The sequence below is a fragment of the Labeo rohita genome, chromosome 25, assembly GCF_022985175.1.
Source record: "Labeo rohita strain BAU-BD-2019 chromosome 25, IGBB_LRoh.1.0, whole genome shotgun sequence".
Lineage (NCBI taxonomy): Eukaryota > Metazoa > Chordata > Actinopteri > Cypriniformes > Cyprinidae > Labeo > Labeo rohita.
The window spans coordinates 25,944,838-25,967,014 of NC_066893.1; the positions used below are offsets into that span (position 1 = coordinate 25,944,838).

A 22,177-nucleotide genomic window follows, 5' to 3' on the forward strand; every position below is an offset into this window, starting at 1 on the left:
AAAATAAAAATAAAAATAAAAATAAATAAAGTTTAAAAAATTAATTAAAATATATACTAAAATATAAATAAATAACATATAAATGAATCAATAATATAGTAAATTGGAATTTATATGCAAATAAATAATACATCATGAATTAAAAAGTAAAATAAATAAATAAATATACTACAATATATATAATCAGTCATTGTAAATTGAAATTTATCTGCAATAAATGAATAAAAACGCACTAATACATAAGTTAATAAATAAAATTACAATACACTAAAAAAAAAATGTTAAAAAATAAATCAATCACATACGCACCACCTGTGCATATAGATAGATAGATGGATGATAGATAGATAGATAGACAGATAGATAGATAGATAGATAGTAAATAAGTTAAAGAATTTCATAAATCATTAAAAAAAAATCTAGTTATATAATAATTATAATTCTAATATATTGAGCATCCCTATATTAATAAAATAAATAAAATAAATAAATAAATAAATAAATAAATAAAGCAAACAAACAAAACAAACAAATTTGTCATTTGCTCAGCCTCATTTCATTCCAAAACTGTGATTTTCTTTCTTTGGCTAAACATGCAAGCAGAAATATTAAATAATAAACTGGTTGCTTTTTCAAGTAAAGCAAATGGAGACTCAAGCTCCAGAATGACAAAAAAGCATCATAAAATATGGTTTCTGTCAAAAAAGATAAAAATAAGGCAATTACAAAAAGATGTCCTGAGGCAAAACCGCTGTATTTGAATGCATATAAACAGCGAGGAGCAACATTTTTGAAATATGGCCTAAATTTCAGTCTGTTCCTCACATAAGACCATCATATAACTTCAGAAGACTTGGAATACAGCACACAAGTCATGTACACACTACTTCTAAGATACTTTTAGGGTCCTTTTTAGTAATTCCAGAGTCTCTTTCTCTTTCCAGAGAGACGCATGAGAATAGCACTGCAGCGACTGATGTTCACCAGCCCCTCTGGACTGTATGTGTGTATGTGTGTGTATACATGAAGCAAACCCCCACATATGTAGTCTCAAGCGTCAGCTCACAGCGTGCTCTCGCCACCCCTCCTCCTCTCATTCCTTGGGTCTTTTAAAGTGAGGCCCATCACAGTCGAGCTGCCCTTTTCTCATTGATTTAGGAGCTTGTGTTCAGTGGCTTCAGAAGGAGAGGGGGGCGGTGGTGTACTACGGGTTTACACCGAACATCTTAGCAGCAGAAAGAGGCTGACAGACAAAAGCCCTTCGGAGAGAGCAGGTCTCCCAAAACACAATACAAACGCTTGATAGCGGAGCTCGGCCTCACAATGAACCGGACATATTGAGTTGTACCTTCACGATAGGAAACAAATCTTCAGCCTCTGAACTAGCCATTGGTCGATAAAGATGTGAGAGCCAGTGCATGTGAAGCAAAAACAACTAAATTCAAACCCTGGAGCAGTTTGATAACATATCAGCTTGGAATGTCTAACTACAATTATACACTTAAAGGAATAGTTCATCCAAAATTTAAAAGTTGCTTAACATGTGCTCACCCTCAGGCCATCCAAGATGTAGATGAGTTTGTTTCTTCATCAGATTTGGAGAAATGTAGAATTACATCTTTTGATCATGGATGTGAATGGGTGCCGTCAGAATGAGAGTCCAAACAGCTGATAAAAACATAATCCACAACACTCCAGTCCATCAGTTAACATCTTGTGAAGAGAAAAACCTGCAACGTTTTTAACTTCAAATCATTGCTTCAAACTAAAATACGAATCCTCTATCCATAATATCACTTTCTCCAGTGCAAAAGTCATCGTTGCACCTGAATCAGGAGAAAAATATGCACAGATCAAACACTGTCTATAAGCAAAAACAGTCCAAAACAGCTCAAAAACAAAGATGTGGGTGGACTTTGATGTGAGAGGACAACAGGAGATAGACTTTTACACTGGAGGAAGCATTATTATGGTTTACAGACTCGTATTTTAGCCAGATGCCACGGTTTGACAGTAAAAACATCTTGATGGATTTGTTTATTATAAACGTGCAGCTTTTTGCTTCTAAAGACATTATTTGATGTACTGGAGTGGTGTGGATTGCTTGTGATGTTTTTATCAGCTGTTTAGACTTTCATTCTGACGGCACCCATTCACAACCACTGGTGAGCAAGTGATGTAATGCTACATTTCTCCAAATTTGATGAAGAAATAAACTCATCCACATCTTGAATGGCCAAAAATTGTACAGTTCTGAGTGTATTAAACCATAGTAATGATCCACAACTAGGGATGGCGAAAACTAAAAAATTTCTTGACCGACCACCGAGCCTCATTAGCCGGTTGAAACCGGTTAACCGATTAGTTTAAAATATGGTACGCTATTTGAAATAACAGCCATTTCGAGCCGCGCCTGCAATTTCGCAACTCTGTCGCATCTCTCTGCCGCTCTGCCTCCCGCACACACACACACACACTGCCACTCACGTCACTTTTTTAAAATCCCCTACAGCGCGAAACATGAGTCCCGCAAACGCGGCGCCGAAGAGCTTGTTGTATGTAATCGTAGGACAAATGGCTCCTTAGTTTCAAATGGTTTGGGTACAAGGTGATCGCTTTGAAAATAAAGGCGTTTGTCTAGGTTAGAAGCTCATTTGAAACATTGCCACGGCTCATTTAAGAAAATGACAGCTCCGAAGAGACGGCGCTCTAACCTCGAGTGTTTTAGCCTGTTGCCTTTACTTTTCGCAAACCTTGTGAGCGCGCGAACCCAAACGCTGTGACCTCGCGCCAAATGTTTTTATTGGTTTATTAAGTACAAACAGGCGAGTTATGAAAAATTGAGTGTGAGGGATAATTTGTTCACTTAACACAAAAAGATGAGGAATGAGATGGCTAACTGTAGTAGCGTATAGTCCACTGTCTATAATAGCCTAATTTAGATATCTTTTTTACTTTTTTTTTTTAACCGACTACCGACAACTTTGACCGGTTAACGTTGATACGGTCAACCACCGGTCAAACAGTCATCGGTTAACATCCCTATCCACAACACTCCAATCCATCAGTTAACATCTTGTGAAGGGAAAACCTGCCAAGTTTTTAACTTCAAATCATTGCTTCAAACTAAAATGTGAATCCTCTATCCATAATATCACTTCCTCCAGTGAAAAAGTCATAGTTGCACCTGAATCAGGAAAAAAATATGCACAGACCAAGCACCGTTTATAAGCAAAAACAGTCCAAAACAGTTAATAAGAAAAAGATGTGGGTGGATTTTGATGTGAGAGGACAACAGGACACAGACTTTTAGACTGAAGGAAGCGTCTTTATGGATTACAAACTTGTATTTTAGTCGGACGCGACGGTTTGATGTTAATAATGTCTTGATGGATTTGTTTATTATAAATGTGCGGCTTTTTGCTTCTAAAGACATGAATTGATGGACTGGAGTGGTGTGGATTATTGTGATGTTTTTATCAGCTGTTTGGACTTTCATTCTGACGGCACCCATTCACAACCATTGGTGAGCAAGTGATGTAATGCTAAATTTCTCCAAACTTGATGAAGAAAAACTCATCCACATCTTGAATGGCCAAATAAAAACGGTACAACATGGTAAATTCAGCTTGTAGTACTATTACTGGTAGCTCAAAACAAAAAACATCTTGATGGATTTGTTTATTAGAAACATGCAGCTTTTCACTTCTTAAGACATTAATTGATGGACTGGAGTGGTGCGGATTGGTTGTGTGTTTTTATCCGCTGTTTGGGCTTTCATTCTGACGGCACCCATTCATATCCACTGGTGAGCAAGTGATGTTATTCTACATTTCTCCAAATCTAATGAGGAAACAAACTTGTCCACTGCTTGAATGGCCAGAAATTGTGAATTATTCCTTGAAGTCAACTCTTCTGCACTGATTTTGGGGGAAATATGAAGAATTATTTTTAAAAACGTAATTTGACATTAAAACGTCTTAATCATGGATTTGTTTATTATAAACATGTAGCTTTTTGCTTCATAAGACATTAATTGATGGACTGGAGTTGTGGATTATTGTGATGTTTTTATCAGCTGTTTGGACTCTCATTCTGACAGCACCCATTCACATCCATTGGTGAGCAGATGATGTAATGCTACATTTCTCCAACTTCGAGAAAAATGTTAATCTTTGGGTAAATTATTCCTTTAAACCAAGTTTTGCAATAGTCAATACCTTTATAGCACGATCTTCCTAACTTTTCTGCACTGATTTTGGGGAAAATATGCAGAATGAAGTTAAAAATCATGGTAAAAAAAAAAAAAAAAAAAAAAAGGCACATTGAGCTTTGAGTATTCTAACTGTACAAACTTTTTAAAACAATATTTACAAAAACTATTTAATATTTCAATATTTCCATTAACAAAGTGGTAAGAAGATTTTGGAAATTATATTTCAGTTTATTTTGCCAAGCAGGTATGTTTATGAATCCTGAAACGGTGACTGATCAGCATGGCTGATATATAAAAGCGGTAAGAGAGATGAAAAAAAAAAAAAACATTGCAAAGCAAAACAATCACACGCACACTTTCCTACAAGCGCAGTTGCCTTCAGGTGAATGGTAACCTGAGATAAGAAGCCAACGAAAGTATCTACAGGAACAATGCTAAGATAAAAGAGAGAAGACCACAGCTAACTCTGTGAGTGTGGTTCATGTTTTGGGCCACGCTTGTATCATATTTGGTGCTGCCGTCATGATAAAACCAACAGAGATTTTAATACCAAGCGTAAACAGCCTTATACAGAAGATCAGCATAAAAATATAGATGCTTCCTTAAATCTCCAACATTCTTCAAAGAACAAAAGTGCATTGGTCTCCTGTTATTCTTTAGAACAAAGGCTTTTAAAACAACACCAATTAACACTCGCACCTCAAAGCGCTCTAACCCGTAGGGAGTCGTCTAATAAAACAAAGTTAATAATACCCACACTTTCTCTCGCAGTCCTGCGCCCGTGCTTCCTACCTGACCGCCATCATTAGCTCGAGAAGGTTAAACGGGTTCTAGAAGCGCCGTGAGTCCCAGAGGAGCCCAAACTGGGTCAATGGTGAATATCTGTTCGATACAGACTCTGCGCTGCAGGTTTTTTTTTTTAATTGTGCTGCAGTCTCTCCGGTTTTGATCTGAACAATCTTTGATTACTTCTTATTTTCAGGCAAATGTAAATTAATTTCCAACAGCGCAGTGCGCACACATCCTTAATTAAAACACAGCTGAGGCATTAGGAAATAAATAACCGATTCCAAGCAGAACAAGGAAAACAGTAAATTACACACGCACACACAAACACACTTGCTTTCCTCTGCACTTCCGCAACTGCGAATTCACCTCGACTGCTCACATTCAGACAACGGCTCCCAAAATAACACATTAGTTTAGTGTGATAATGCACCTTAAAAAAAAATCTAAAATTTAATCCCTGTCTAAAGACTCATTCCTCTTAGAACAACTAAAAATACAGCTGCAAGCAGCGATTACTGGGGTTCAAGCACTTTAAGGCATTTAAGCACATATGAAAAAATACATTTATCAAGCCTGTAACCACCTAAATCAATGATTTAAAAAAAAAAACATTTTTGGCAATTCCAGTTAATATACCACAGAAATATTATGCTTTTTTAATGTTTATGACAGTTAAGGCACCAGTGGTCCAATCTTCTTAAAACTTTGCATGCTTGTTTAGAATCACCTGTCGCATTTGCTCAGTGGGTTTTATGAAGTTTTGAGTTTTTCTTAAGGCTTTATTGGATTTTAGGTAAATTAAGACAGGACCCTTTCTTAAACAAATATGGTAAACATCAACATTTTTTTGATAATTAATGATCTAGAGAGTTTAGAGAAATGTACTGTGGTGTTTTTTTCCAGATTGAGTGAAAAACCTAGGACTAGTTCATAGTTTTTTTTACATCTCAATCATTTAACAAACAATTTGATTGACAGCAGTGGTTCTAGAGGCAAAGTTGTCTAGTATGAGGAGGTGTAACGCATAATATGAATATCGTGCGTATGTGCGAAAAACCACACAATGTACAAACATTTACACCTTTGAAAAATGCGATATCGCCCAGTGGCCGATTTCTTTCAAATTTCTCAGCCTGTGGGGGCAGTGAGTAAAACAGGCCTACTGAGTTTCGTTCCGATCAGCCTCCGTTAACCATGACTAATAGATGCTCTGAAGTATCGGCCAATGGTGGCCATGTTTTTTTGAGATACGCAAATGTCCTTATAGACACTTGTGGCACACTAGACCAAGACACAGCGATTTTCATGTTGATAGGATAAACTGTTGCATAGTTATAGCCATTTTTATGGTTTTTCCCTCTTATAGCACCACCAAGTGTCCAAGCTCTTCATTTTTCCCCATGACCTCAGACTGAGCTCTTAAGTGTTCTGAGTTTGGTGAAGATATCTCAGTCTGTGCAGGAGTTATAGGCATTTTACTACAAGTGGCCAAGCCCCTTTCGAACGTTTTGGCGCCCCTTTGCAGCGGCGAGTTGAAAGTTCAAATTATTGATAATTATTGTTATTCACTCTCCAGAGAATCTTTCTACACTGGTTTGGTTCCATTCTGGTGAAAAACCTAAGACTAGTTTGCAAAAGTAGGTTTTTCAAAAAATCCAAACTACGCAAAGATTTCTGCAACTGATGCTTTAGGAGTTATGAGCCATTTCGGATTTTTGATCGCTGTAGCGTCCCCGTCAGGCCGATTGGGGCGAGCATTGGTGGAATTGTAGGCGGTGTGAGCACTAGCATTCCTCAAAGTTTCAAGTCTCTACGACTTACGGTTTGGTCTGCACGATGTGGAGATTGCTGATCTTAGTCCATTCTAACAATTACAGTAGGGTTTCAGCGCTACGCACTTGAACCCCTAATAACTACATTAGCTTGATTTTTTTTTTTTTCAAAGCTGGAGAAATAAGACACATTCTGAAAGGAATTCCAATTATGCTTTGTTATTGCTATAGTTGTCACAGACTTATTTATTGTCCTTGAACTGAATGGATCTTAGTACAATAAAAAAAATAAAGACTGAATCTGTCAATTTCAACTCACTGTAACTACAGTAATGAGCAGTAACTCTGACTGCAAATTTGGCCAGAAAGTTGACACAGAAATCATGCTTGCATTAAACAGTTAGACAGAGCATTAAACTTTCAGTTGAACTGCTTTTAACTTAAGCCTATGAATTAAAAATGTTGCGTTTAGTTCACCAAAAAATGAAAATTACCCCAGCCTCAAACCATCCTAGGCATATATGACATCCTCCTTCTTTCAGACAAATGCAAATGGAGTTATATTCATTATATTATAATTATATTACGTCCTGGCTCCTCTAAGCTTTATAATGGCAGTGAATGGGTGTTGAGATTTTGAAGTGCAATAAAGTGCATCCATCCATCATAAAAATGGCTCCACATGGCTCCAGGGGTTAATAAAGGCCTTCTAAAGTGAATCGATTCGTTAGTGTAAGAAAAATATCCAGATTTAAAACTTTATAAACCGTAATCTTTAGCTATAAAGAAAAGAAAGTACTTTCCTACTAGAAAAGAAACAGGAACGGGTGGACAGGGACCGAAGAGGCTCCCAGGTCCTATTACAAACGCCAAACAGCTTTTCCTTCTTTCTGTTTTTTTGACATAGGTCAAAGGAAAGATCTTGTATCAAAAATAATCTCTAGGTGGAGCTCACGCTGGGTGGATCAAGAAGCTTGGGAACTAGCTGTCTGTGGCTTCGTTTTCATCTCCATCTCTGTTTTTTTATCCTTTATTTCTCATTCTCACCTGTCTGCGACTGCCCCTTCCATTAGAGTCGAACTCTCTTCTTCCACACTGTTCCTTTTATCTCTTCTCAGCAGGCGCTCTGAACGGCTTTAAAGAAATGTATGCTCAAACTCTCTGGATGGGAGGGGAAAAAAACATATCCTGGTCCTCAAAGCGAGCGGAATAAACTACTCAGGAACCGTTAATAAACTGACATCTCTGTTATCTATCACTGTCGTCATGGCAAAATTGCACCGGGAAAGTAAATTGTTTTTTCAGTGGATAAATCCATCATAGCATAAAAAAGGAACAACAATGAAAGAGAGAGATCCAGCTTGAGGGTTTAAAAGGAGCGCTACATGCATGTCAGGGGGCCAAAGAAACCACGGTGAGACCTCGGAGAGACGTTAATCAAAACATCTATGATTCAATGATGAAAACAAACCATAAAGAACATAGAACATTGACATTTTAGTGACCCTAAGATGCTCTGAAAGGATAAAATCACCCAAAAATGATAATTCTGTCATCATTTATTACTGTACGAATTGCAGAACACAAAAGGAAAAGATCTGAAGAATGCTCCACACTCTGAATTTCTAACCTGAAACAAACGATTCGCAAACCCACTCCGAAGTTCTGATCTAAATCAAATGATTCGTGATCCACACTCTGAATTTCTCATCTAAAGCAAACGATTCGCAAACTCGCTCCGAAGTTCTGATCTAAATCAAATGATTTGTGATCCACACTCTGAATTTCCAACCTAAACCAAACGATTCGCAAACCCGCTCCGAAGTTCCGATCTAAATCAAATGATTTGCGATCCACAACCTGAATTTCTCATCTAAAGCAAAAGATTAACAAACCCGCTCCGAGGTTCGGATCTAAATCAAATGATTCGCCATCCACACTCTGAATTTCCAACCTAAAGCAAACGATTCGCGAAAAATGTGCTTTTTGACAAAATGAATTGGCCAGTAATCACTGGCTATGCTTTAAAACTGTGCGGATAATTGGTTCAGAAGTTATGGTCACTCCAACAGAGACCAATGAGTCATATGAAACAGGCTTCACAATGCGTTTGAATAATAGAAAATGAGTAATTCCAATTTACCAAAGGTATATTATTATTTAATAACTGGAAGTCAAACAGAAAGCTTAGTTAAACAACCAATGAGGCGTCACCCACCCAAGATGCTTCTTGAAAAGTCTGAAAAAGACTTTCTTTCCTAGTGTAGAGGGCACCAGTGACTAAGTCTGTTCAATTCATCATTTGCATTTCAAGAATCTCAAAGTCGCATCTGCAATTCCCAAACTCAGGCGAGGCTGCAATATTTCCGTTGCTTTTGACACCCACATAATCTAACAAAAAGACTATGACTCACAGCTCCGAGCGGCTCTCCTCAGAGGATTCTGGGTGAGATATGCTAGAAAGGAAGGTTAACCACTATAACTGAGGTTCAGAATCATCTGCATTTAAAAGCGCAGCTTCTATTTCCCCGTCGATGTGTGTATAAACAGGCCCTTGGCTTTCATTAATACAGCACGTCCTGAAACGACACCGGAGTTTCACGGGACAAAAGTGAGCCTCCGAACCCCCTCCGGACAACTAACAGAATTGGTCACGGCCAATCATTCTCTTCCTCGCTGAGGTTCCGGATAAACACCGCGGCCATCAATCACGGCCTCGGATGCGGAAAAGGGGAAAACAAAGGGAAGTGAGCACTTTCCGCAGGTCACCGGGGAGCCGTACGCGTCGTTAAATTCCCTCCATCGCCTTTCAATTACATGCCGTAATTCACCGTCAGGGCCAATATGATGACAGAGATCGTAACAATGAACACAGGAAGAATACAGTAAACAGATTCAAAACTTTGCCGCCAGCTCAAATCTTATGTTACACAGGGGGATGGCATCTTACACCAACAAGGTCATTTTAAAGCCTTCACAAGACAAAAGTTTACGGAAGAAAGTATTGCAGTGCTGTTTGCTAACTTGTATATAATTTATATTATATATAAATATTTTACATATAAATCTAACATATTTGTCCTTAATATATAGACGTGTGTGTGTGTGTGTATTTATACATAATAAATATACACAGTACACACACACACACATAAAATGCAAACAAACTTATTTTGAATCGATTAATCGCGACTAATCATTTTGCAGCTCTAGTTAGAGTAGATATATAGTAGTATTTCAGTATTTTCAGAGTTTGTTGGATAAACTGAGACACAGTGGTCCTTCATTAATGGAACAAAAACAAACAAACAAAAAATTCAAGCAAATTGCCCCCAAAAAAATTCCTTACATTTTTATATTGATTTATTGAGAAGATGCAAAACCAGTTTTACGAACACAAGGCGTTTGCACAAGTATATGACTTTTTTTGCATTAACTATAATGTGACTAGGGCTGTCACAACTCCTTGATTCAATTCAAGTACTCAGTTATAAAAACAAACAAACAAAAAAAACCTCAATTGCATTTTGCCTGTGTCGAGTAACCGTCAAAATACCGGAAGTGGTGCTTGAACGGAGGAGAATCCATGAAACGCACTCCAAGGCTGCATGACATTTTAAATCCATTTACAAAGCATAAAGCATAATGGTATTATGAATTTACAAACGCTATGATTCAAGCAAATATATGCAATGCAGGCTTAATATATATGCTTTATTTGCATGTGTGTAGGTATCAAAGCGGCTTTGTTCACAGTAAATGCTGCTCCACACAAACAAGTTATCATTTACATGTGTGGAATGTCTCAAACCCTACCTCTGCATATTGCTGCGAGTTTGTGTTTATTATAACGTTCATCTGGGAATGCAGCATGCATTATTTGATCAGATTTGTAAGGTAAATCATTTATAAACCTACATAAACACAGGAGAATACAAAAATATCTTTCTCAATATGTTAACTGTTCATCGCAATTTCAAAATAAAAGTTTAAACCCTCACTGAGTTTACACACTTTGATATCCACATATTCAAGAAATGACAGTGGCTGTAGCATTTCTGTCATAAAGAAATAGCCCAATGTTAAAGATTAAACGGACATCTGAATCAAATCTTGAGTCAATATTAAACAAGGATTAAATCATGCAGTAAAGTGTAAAAACAATCATCAGGCAGTTGGTGCCCTCTGCAGTCATTTGTTATAATGCGTAATGTACATTAGTTCTATTGTTCATAACGCATTATGTACTTGAACAGTTTTGTTCAAAACCATATTTCTTGCTTTTGATACTTTTTATTTGCTAATACATGCATTTTAAGTCATTTTAAAGGCTACTGTTCACTTAGATCTCATTTTACTAAGACAAAACATTAATTATAATTATCTGATTACTCAATTAATCATCAGAATAATTGACAGACTTGATTGACAAAATAATCGTTAGTGACAGCCCTAAATGTAACAACGTGCGTTGAACTGTTTACATAGAAATTAGCCAACTGACCATTGTATGTGTAAATTAACCACAAAAACATTTTAATGTAAAAGCACTGCATCGAAATTAAAACAATTTACGCAAGAAAGCTACATAATCTACTTGCACAGAAATTTACCAACATTTGTTTTTTTGTAAACAGTTTTTAAAAACATTCTTTTACGAAGCAAATAATTGAATTTAAATTAGGACTGCCAAACGATTAAATGCGATTAATCGCATACCATACAAAATAAAATACATTCATGTATATATATTTAAGAAATATTTACAAGTATATGCATTATTAATTTATGTAATTTGTGTTTTTATATATATATATATATATACAAATATTGTGTACATAAAATATTTCTCTAAAATATATACATTAATTTACACACACATATATTAGGTCAACTCAAACTTTTACTTTGTACGCGATTAATTACAATTAATCATTTGACAGCCCTAATTTAAACGCAACAATTTAAAGGGTTAGTTTATCCAAAAATTACAATTCTGTCAATAATTACTCAATTAAATTAATCACTTTGTGCACAAAAAGTATTCTCATCGCTTCATAAAATTACAGTTAAATGAATAATGTCACATGGACTATTTTAACAATGTATTTACTACCTTTCTGAATGTGTCAGTTGAGTTGCTGTTTATGCAATAGAATGTCTATCAAAAATACTACAATTTGTGTTCCGAAGACGAACGAAGGTCTTACGGGTTTGGAACAACATGAGGGTGAGTAATTAATTTAACATTTTTGGATGAACTGTTGCTTAAAGCAAAAACACTGTATGAACTATCTACACAGAAATTTGCCTGTTGAACATAGCATTGATGTAAATTGTTCATAAAAAGCATTCTTACGCAAAAAACTAACTGCATTTAATGCAGGATTCTAAGCAAATAATACTTTGATGAATAATTTACACAAATTCTAGTTTAATGGATGAGGCCCAATGCACACAATGTAATTTAACATTAAATTTTATAACATCTTGTCTATGTTATTCTCATTCAGGTCTTTAAGACAAAACACAGACTGTTTCAACCCCTTTCTATACACACACACACACACACACACACACACTACAGCCGCCCACCCAGGGCCATATTTACACAGGCAGTTCAGACAGATGAACAGCTCTTCCTATTGGCTTCCTGCATAACGTACAATAGCTTCCCCATAGGAAAACTCATCAATATAACCCACTGTGACCCTGAGCACAACACAAAGGAGAACCATCACTAATTTCACTGGCTCTTAAAATACGATAGAACAAAGTTCACCTGTCAAAAAGGTGTCAAGTCCAAATCAATCTACACCAAATTGATCTCCTTTTCCACTAGTGTGCATTTATTAATGTCAATGTCAAAATTCAGTCTTTTTTTTAAGGCTTTCAATACTCAATACAGGTTAAAAATAAACAGAAAACACACAACCACTGGGAGAAAAGATGACACTTTGGAGGGTGTTCTTGACCTTCAACCTCAACATCTCAGTTAGAAAAAATAATATTTCAGGAAGGAAAGCCACATTCAGATCTGATTTAAAGAAGAAGTCCACTTCCAGAACAACAATTCACAAATAATTTACTCAGCCCTTTGTCATCCAAGATGTTTGTGTCTTTCTGTCTCCAGTCGTGAAGAAATTATGGTTTTTGAGGAAAGCATTTCAGGATTTTTTTTCCATATAATGGACTTCACTGGTGCCTTGATTTTGAACTTCCAAAATGTAGTTTAAATGCAGCTTCAAAGGGCTCTAAACGATCCCAGCCGAGGAAGAAGGGTCTTATCTAGCGAAACGATCGTTCAATATTTTTGGAAAATAAAAATTTGTATACTTTAAGCACAAAAGCTTGTGTAGCACAGGCTCTGGGATGCACATTCACGACGCTACGTATTACTGAATCATGTCGAAAGGTCAAACTACAGACCCGTGTGTTTACAAAGCGACCGCGCAAACACTAAGAAAGTGCAAGTAAGTCAAACGCTGTTTACAAACAAAAACGGACGATTCTTAAGTTGTAGGAGAAAATAAGATGGAGTTTTTCAACATCCTGTGTCTTTTTGTGCTGGAGTACACAGACGATGAACTTTGTGATTTGTAGTAGTGATGGGAAGTTCGGATCATTTTACAGACTCTGACATTTGAGTCTCGTCCAGCAAAATGAACGCCCCATAAGCATGAACGAACGTATCGAAAAACCCGAACGTTGAACTAATTCCAGTACAGAACCTAATAGGATGCTGCACACTCCCCGAGACGACTCGTTCTTCCCGAGTCACATTAAAGATTCGTTCAAATGAATGAATCGTTCAAGAACGACCCATCACTAATTAATAGCATTGTGGACGTGCATCCCAGAGCCTGTGCTACATGAGCTTTTGTGCTTAAAAAGTATATAAATTGTTATTTTTTGAAAAAAATGACAGATCGTTTTGCTAAATAAGACCCTTCTTCTTCAGCCGGGATCGTTTAGAGCCATTTGAAACAGCATTTTGGAAGTTCAAAATCGGGGGACTAATGAAGTCCATTATATGGAGAAAAAGAAATGCTTTCTGAAATGCTCTCCTCAAAAACCTTAATTTGACTGAAGACAGAAAGACATGAACATCTTGGATGACAAGGGGGTGAGTAAATTATTTGTAAATTGTTGTTCTGGAAGTGGAGGTCTCCTTTAAAACACTTTACACCATCAAATCAATTAATACCAGATAAAAATCAAACTGCACTCTACATTTCTCTTAATCAGAAATTGTGAAACGAGATGAGAATGTTGTTCAAAAAGCTGTTTAATGTGCTTCATTACTTTTATTTTCATATATTAATAGTCACCGGGTGATCAAGGGCATAGCTAATGTCTTTACGAGAAAAGACGTGAAGTCCCATTCTCTGAGATTTAATTAGACCGCATTCAGAACGGGACAAACTTACCACCGGCTAATGCTCAGTCACCTGCTCTGCCCTGAGGGAACACTTGAACCGTCGACCCTGGTTTGTTTAGTGCACCATTTGTGCCCCTTAAAAAAGACACACACACACACACACACACACACACACACACACTGTAACCTGTCTCTATCCAGCTCCAAACCGAAGAGCTTGTGTGTGTGTGCGAGAAAGTGAATAGCAGGAATCTTGGTTAATTATCACCCGCCTGCTGTCACAACCATCAGTCTCAGTGACACCGCTACTGCCAACAGCACACTCGCAGGCTTATTAAAGCGCATGTGCGTCTGTGTGTGTAATTGATGTATGCACAGCAAGGACGGTGCCCTAAGAACCCAAACGAAATACAGCCAATGATTAAATCACGTCCTGGCCTTCATATACGCCACAGACAGACATTACACGCCAACGGCGGGGGGAAGAAAAACACACAATTTATGCGTTTCATCCGGGGGAAGGGTTAATCAGCGTCCCCTGGGAGGCGTTCACGGAGTCAGTGCATGTTTGATGGATGTGTCCTGCCATTATAACTCCATGTATATACTCCATGTCCTCCTGACATGCCTTCAATCATGTCTAATTAGCAAAAACAGCAATTTCTTTCCGATGCGAGGCTATGGCAGCGGATGCCTGCTTCCGAGATAAACCCTGCAAAATGTTTGCGATCCGCTTCTACTTGAGGATGAAATTAATTGGCTTTTTGACAACAACACTATCGTTAAATTAATTCCCATCAGCAGGCCTTTCGTAATCTGCGCTGCTGTCATTCATAAAATACTACAAATACTTGCATGGTTATTTATTTCATTTAATATAGGGTCATTCCGTGTCATCTCAACTAGAGGTCCTTGGCTCAAATTTTGATTTTGCTAATATTTGTCTAAAGACAGATAGACATGCAGCAAAGCCAAAATATTAAATGCCACTGATGAATAATTACTGAGTAATCCACTATTTTGTAAAGGGAGGTCAATAAAATATGTATCGGCTGTATATAAAAATGTGACCAACATTTGGTTTTAGACCACTGAAAATGGGTAATTGGACATGGAGCCTCATTGAGATGCCCAGATCTCGGGGACCGAATGATGTAGGGCCTTGAAAATTAAGATTCCAAAAGAAACTCATAAAATCATATTGTGATATCTTTAATACTTCTTGAGTTAATGGCACACAAACTTTGAAAAAAAGAATATTAATGACAATCAGACTTGACAGAAAGAAACGAGATACATCTCTATTTTCTCTATTAAGATTATTTGTTCTTCAGACATTCCTCAAAAGATTCCTCAATATCTCTGGAATGGAATCTCACAGGGCTCACATGTCAAAAGGAAAGTTTGTTAAGACCTAATATGTGACTCTGGACCACAAAACCAGTCATAAGGGTCAATTTTGGGAAATTGAGATTTATACATCATACGAAAGCTAAATAAATAATTCAGGACAATAGGACAATAGGACAATATTTGGCTGAGATACAACTATTTGAAATCTGGAATCGGAGAGTGCATGATCTTTACTTAATATCCCAGTGATTTTTGGAATATAAAAAATTGATAATTTTGACCCATATAATATATTTTGGCTATTGCTACAAATACGCCTGTGCTACTTAAGACTGATTTTGTGGTCCAGGGTCACATATCTAAAAGGGTGTTAAAATATCTTTAATACTTCTTGAGTTACAGACATGCAAACTTTGGAGGAAAACTTGAAAAGTGCTGTTTCCCTATTTTGGAATGGACACCATTGGCACATAATGCGACAAAAACTGCTAAAGTCATCAGATTTTACTAACAGAACTATATATAGAGATCGGACATGATAATGCTGCCATTTTCCTGATCATAACATGATGATGCTGCCATCTTTCTGAAGTCATTTTTACCCCCCTGTAACTTGACTCGAAATCTCAGGTGAAATTGGCATTTTGACCTCCTGTACAAAATAGTGGCTTACTCAGTAAATATTCATCCATGACTTTTAATATTTTGGCTTTCATGACTATACATGTCTATCTTCCTCAGAAAAAAAAAAAAATTAGCAAAATCAAAAATTTGAGCCGGGGACCTCTGGTTGAGTTGACATGGAATGACCCAAATGTCATTGATGAATATTTACTGAGTACTCCACTATTTTGTAGAGTATCAACTGTATACAAAGTGAGAAACATTTGGTTATTGACGACTGAAAATGGGTAATATTGAACAATCTGGACATGGAGCCTCACTGAGATCCCCATATCTCAGGGACTGAATGATGATTTTAAAGGAAAAGTTACAGTTGTCTTGACAGAAAGAAATGAGATGCATCTCTATTTTCAAGATTATTTGTTCTTCAGACATTCCTCATTGAAAAAAGTAATTATCATAATTTTTTCAAACTGACCCACATTTGGTTTTTGACCACTGAAAATGTGTACATTTTAACGATTTACTCCTGCAGCCACATTGAAATTTCATTATCTCTGGAACCGAATCTCACAGGGCACTAAAATTAAAGATGTCAAAAGGAAAGTTTATTAAGATCCAATATCTAAAACGGCGTTAAAATATCTTTAATATGTCTTGAATTACAGGCATGCAAACTTTGGAGAAAAACTTGAAAAGTGCTATTTCCCAATTTCTGATTGGTCACCATTGGCACATAATGCGATATACTAACAGATCTTACTAACAGAACTCCCAATCTCTGTGTAAAAATAATTCTATGATGCTGCCATGTTTCTGAAGTTATTTTTACCCCCCTGTAACTTGACTTTAAATCTTAGGTGCCATTTTGACCTCCCTGTACAAAAAAGTGGATTACTCAGTAAACACTCATCCATGACTTTTAATATTTTGGCTTTCATCACTACACGTCTATCTTTCAAAATCATAAATTTGAGCCGGGGAAGTTTTTGAAATTTGGTTGATTTGACACCCTAAATTAAGTTAGTTATGGACAGTTCAAACTGTACTTTCATCACTGTTTTCTGATAGACTGCCAGTTTAGAAGAATTCGACTTCATCAAAAAGTGTTTTACATATCAAAGGGATGGCAACAATTAGTTGCTTCTTATTTTCAAAACGCATGCAAATTCTAAACTCATAATAGTAGAAAGACCAGGTCTAATACTAAGAGCAGAAAGTTTAAAAAATGGGCCATGATGTTCAAAAACCAACAAACAGACCAGAGCCTCAGGCAAACAGCCCACATGGAGTTGGCAACTTTTTAATAATTCCACAGCAATTTGTAACCTACTTGGGTTTCAAACACATCTCTGGCTCTACATCACCAACATCATGACTTTCAGGGTCAAGCGAAGCCCGTCTCATCCCTGACGACAAATAGAGCGACTCTTCCATAAAACTAATGGGGAGGAAAGGCTGGTTTATCATTCGCCAGTCATCTTCGAGCCTGGATGCCCTTTATAGCCTTTCGGTAAAGCGGAGTACAAAAGGACATCAGCGTAAGCTTGGCTGCCCTTTTAAATGCATCATTTGTAAGGGGTAAGACAACGTGAAGATACGGATCGTGGCTTCGCTTGAGGTATGAAAGAAATAATCGAAGCACAGTGGCTACAAACTACAAAGAACGTCATTAGCTTGCTCTTTAGTCAATGCGGTGTATTTTCATGGAATACTTGAACATTTCAAAGCAGTGAAAATGTTCAATGGCTAATCTAATGACGTGTGTTTTTGAGTCAGAGTGAGGCCATCCATTAAATTAGGCCAAAGTGTTCGGACCTATAAACGGCTAACTACGTTTCAGCAGGTTTCTGCAGAAGAAAGGCAGTAATTTGCCTTCCCTACAGAGACTAAGTGAGCTGATATCAGCGGGAGGCAGCTAGCATGTGGCCTGGAGAACTGGAAAATTCTCTCCATGGTTACATACCCCCAAACCCACCAATCAGAGATCAATTACCATGTCAGCCCATTGCTTTTACTTTTGAAAGGCCAGCTCAAAAGACACAGCTCGATTCTTAAAGTCGGTACTAAATCGGCAAGATAAAGAAAGGTTTACCCATCTTAAAATATGAAGCCATCTCAATCTTCTGAACCACTCTAAGTGTTGCGTTTAAGGGATAGATCACCCAAAAATAAAAGTCTTTCAGACGAATACAATCGGAGTTATATATGAAGAGTTCAGATGCAAAACCAGCTAAAAGCCATCTCGGTCAAAAATGAGATAATGACACTGAGTGAATGCTCCTGACACATAGTATACGTCCATCAAATCCCTTTACGTCAAACTCGCTAAATTCCAACTTCAGCCCAATCAGAAGTACCAGTACTTACATAGAAACCTATATAAAGTAGCCAGAAAGAAATACTAATTTTAAAGAAATACATCAGATGGATTTAGAGGCTTTTGTATCTGAACTCTTCACATGTATATTAAAAAAAAAAGCTATATAATAACAGTGAATGGGTGCTGAGATTTTGAAGTCCAATAAAGTGCATCCATCCATCATAAAATGTGCTCCAGACAGCTCCAGGGGATTAAAAAAGGCCTTCTGAAGTGATTCGATGCATTTGTGTAAGAAAAATATCCTTGTTTAAAACTTTACAAAGCCCTGGTAAGAATGTGCTAGTCTTGCATGAAGCAAGTTTTGTTTACTGCAAAGGAAAACCTGTCTCCTCTTGGCTTATATCAAAATCTGCCAACCGTTTTCTTTACAAATCCTCGTTTTGTGTTTTGCCTACATCATCCGCTGAAACGCCACTCTCGTGAACGCGTGTGCTAGAGATTATGGTTTATAAAGTTTAAATATGGATATTTTTTCTTACGCAAACACATTGATTTGTATCAGAAATTATTTATTAACCCCCTGGAGCTGTGAGGAATACTTTTTATGATGGATGGATGCATTTTATTGGGCTTCAAAATTTCAACACCCATTCACTGCCATTATAAAGCTTGAAAGTGCCAGAACATTTTTTAATATAACTCCGATTGTATTCGTCTGAAAGAAGAAAATCATATATACCTATGATGGCTTGAGGGTGAGTGAATCATGGGATAATTTTCATTTTTGGATGAACTATCCCTTTAAGTGGACTTTCATAGACAGCAGGGTCAAAGTGGGCTGTTTCAAGCCGAGACATGATGCACACGATGGCTATAAGCGATTCATTAGCAGGTAGAGGACAAATCAGGTGGTGTACAGAGCCCTGAAGGTACAACATGATCAAATTAAACCAATTAATCACCGTTTTAGAGACAGCAAAGGTTCTCTTCCATTATTCATAGCCTCCTGCTTAACCCAATGGGAAAACCGCAGCACTTACAGAAGGGGGTGAACACGAGTGATTGCTATTCGACACAGAACAGATGCTGAGTTGCTAAGAACAAATGATCAAATAATCAGGATAACAGAAGAGGTGAGGAACAAAAAAGTTGAACGTCAGAGACATAAATCCATAGGATCAACTTAAATACAGTTTCATTATGTCTTGTTCGGATTCTCACAGACAGCTGTCAAGACCTTCAATCCATACAAAAGCCATGTATCTAGACCCTCACAGCAAGGGTCAAAGACTGAGCTCCTCTCAGCAAGCTCTCTCCTGACCTCATTAAAATGATGCCTTGGCCACAACCGTCCTCAATTTAAACATTCTTTACAAGCAAGCTCCAAAAAAGCCAAGAGAGGTGTAGGAGAAGCAATAACAACCAGCAAGAGTACTCTATTCACCAAGGCCGCAGAATGAGAAATCGAGGGTGACCCCTGTCTTTCAGGGCTTTGACCTTTCCCAGTGAGAAGCTGAGGGTGAGGGTCCGCCTAGTCAAAAGCTATATTGAGAAGGACAAATACGTCTTCCTACTGCAAACAGCAACACTCCTGTTGGAATTTTCCATCCTTTCCACACTCATGGATCTCAGCGGCTGCACAAAACCAAACCGCAGGGTTTCAACACGTGTTCCAGACTAAAAAGCATTTGCAAAATTAACTTTTAGACCTCTAGACAAGAGATTTTTCCAAGAAATTAGATTCTTACTCATAATAGACAGTTTGGAGACGAGGCAAATCACATTTGTTTGTGAATCAATGTAGGAAAGGCGCTGAATATAACAGAGATCTACAAAGATAAATCAATAATTACATTTTAAACAATATTTCAAGCGTAATTTATGACATTTGTATTTTGAATCCAGTTTTTCTTCATAAAAGGCAAAATGTTGCTCATACTGATTTTGAAGTTAAGGATTCATTAGTTTGAATATACACTGAATCAAAAACTATCATAACATCTTAGTGGATAATTCAGTATACTTCATTTTTGACAAAACATCCCACGTTTCGGTAGTCACAGTAATGCTTTGGTAGCAATCACATCACATTACAGAATTTTAACCTGCATAGTAAAACGCTACAAAAATATTGTTAATTTCCCCCAAATATGAGGATTGTGTTTACTTTTGTCACTAATGAAACAATGATATGTTTAGGTTGTGACTGTTTCAGTGGTGACAAATTTATGGAATGAGACCCAAAACAAAGATGTTACTATTGAAACTCACTGTAAAAAAAAAAAATAATAATAATTCAATAATTTGTTGAGTCAATATTTTGTTACCCTGCTGCCTTAACATTTTAAGTTCATTCAACTCACATAAGTTTTGTAAACTTGAAATGTTAAGATGTACTAAGTGAAAACTATATTTGGTTTGTTAAACTTAAAAACTGGGCTTGTTACCCAGCTGCCTTAAAATTTTAAGTTGAATGAACTCAAATAGCTGAGTTGTCACTTAGTACAACTTATTTCAAGTTGACTAAACTTTTTTGAGTTGCCTGAACTTAAAATTAAGACAGATAAATTATTTTAAGTTGACGCAACAATTTTTTTTTTTAAACACTCCATCAAATGTTTTAGTAGTGGCAATTTTAAACGTTTTTGAACCTAGCTCAAAGATGCTAGTCACCACATGGTTAGCTAGCACAGTTCTGAACAGTGGTACACATAAAAACTAAATGTTATGGAATAACTCCCAAAAAGGTGTGCTTAATTGCAGAAAAAAGGTGTTCGGTACACTGTAAAAAACAATTTGCTGAGTCAACTTAAAATAATTTGTCACCTGGCTACCTTAAAATTTTAAGTTCAGTCAACTCAAAAAACGTTTATTCAACTTGAATTGTTAAGTTATACTAAGTGACAGCTTAGATACTTAAGTTGATTCAACTTAAAATTTTAAGGCTGGGTTACTTACCTTGCTTTTAAGTTTAACAAACACAAATATCTAAGTTGTCACTTAGTACAACTTAACATTTCAAGTTGACTAAACTGAGTTGACTGAACTTAAAATTAAGGCAGCAGGATAACAAATTATTTTAAGCTCACTCAACAAATCGTGTTTTACAGTGCAGTGACGCTCCTTACAGATTTTTTTTATACTTTTGAACACATTTATCTCAAAATGATGAGGCATATCTACTCATCATGTAGCTATGAGAGAGAGTGAGACAGAAATATTTCCTGATCTTAAATGTTGGGGTGTAGTTAAAATCAGTCTCAGCCAATGGATTAAAACATATGCTGTTCCCGTAGTGATATAAATTTTTTTTTTTTTACATAAAGTTTAAAATAAATATTTCTTAAAAAATTCACTTTTTAAAAGAATCAAAAAGATACTTTCAAAATCAACAACATTTTTTTTTGATATTTTTATATTTTCATAAGTTGAAATTTAGGGGTTAGGGTTTGGAAAAGCCACCTCATAATTGAAAGTACCCAATAAATGATGATTTTATATACATTAAGCTTACTTAATATTTTAAATATTATTGTGTGTTTTAATAGGTAATAGAAGGATCTTAGTAAACGTCTAAGACTTGCTTTTTAAATGTGTTTTTGGTTGTGGTTTGAACAATGTACATTAAAGACAAAGAAGTTTTACAGCACACATAAGAAAGAAATGCTCTAGAAAATAGTTTTAACATAGCCTGTATAATATAATAAGTGTTTCAAGCT

At 36.6% G+C, this 22,177-nt stretch overlaps 1 protein-coding gene across 5 annotated transcripts in view; it reads right to left on the reverse strand.

The window, feature by feature from the left end:
- LOC127156937 (neogenin) overlaps positions 1-22,177 on the reverse strand; it is a 171,032-nt gene that overhangs the window by 145,038 nt on the left and 3,817 nt on the right. The gene's annotated exons all lie outside the window — the stretch shown is intronic.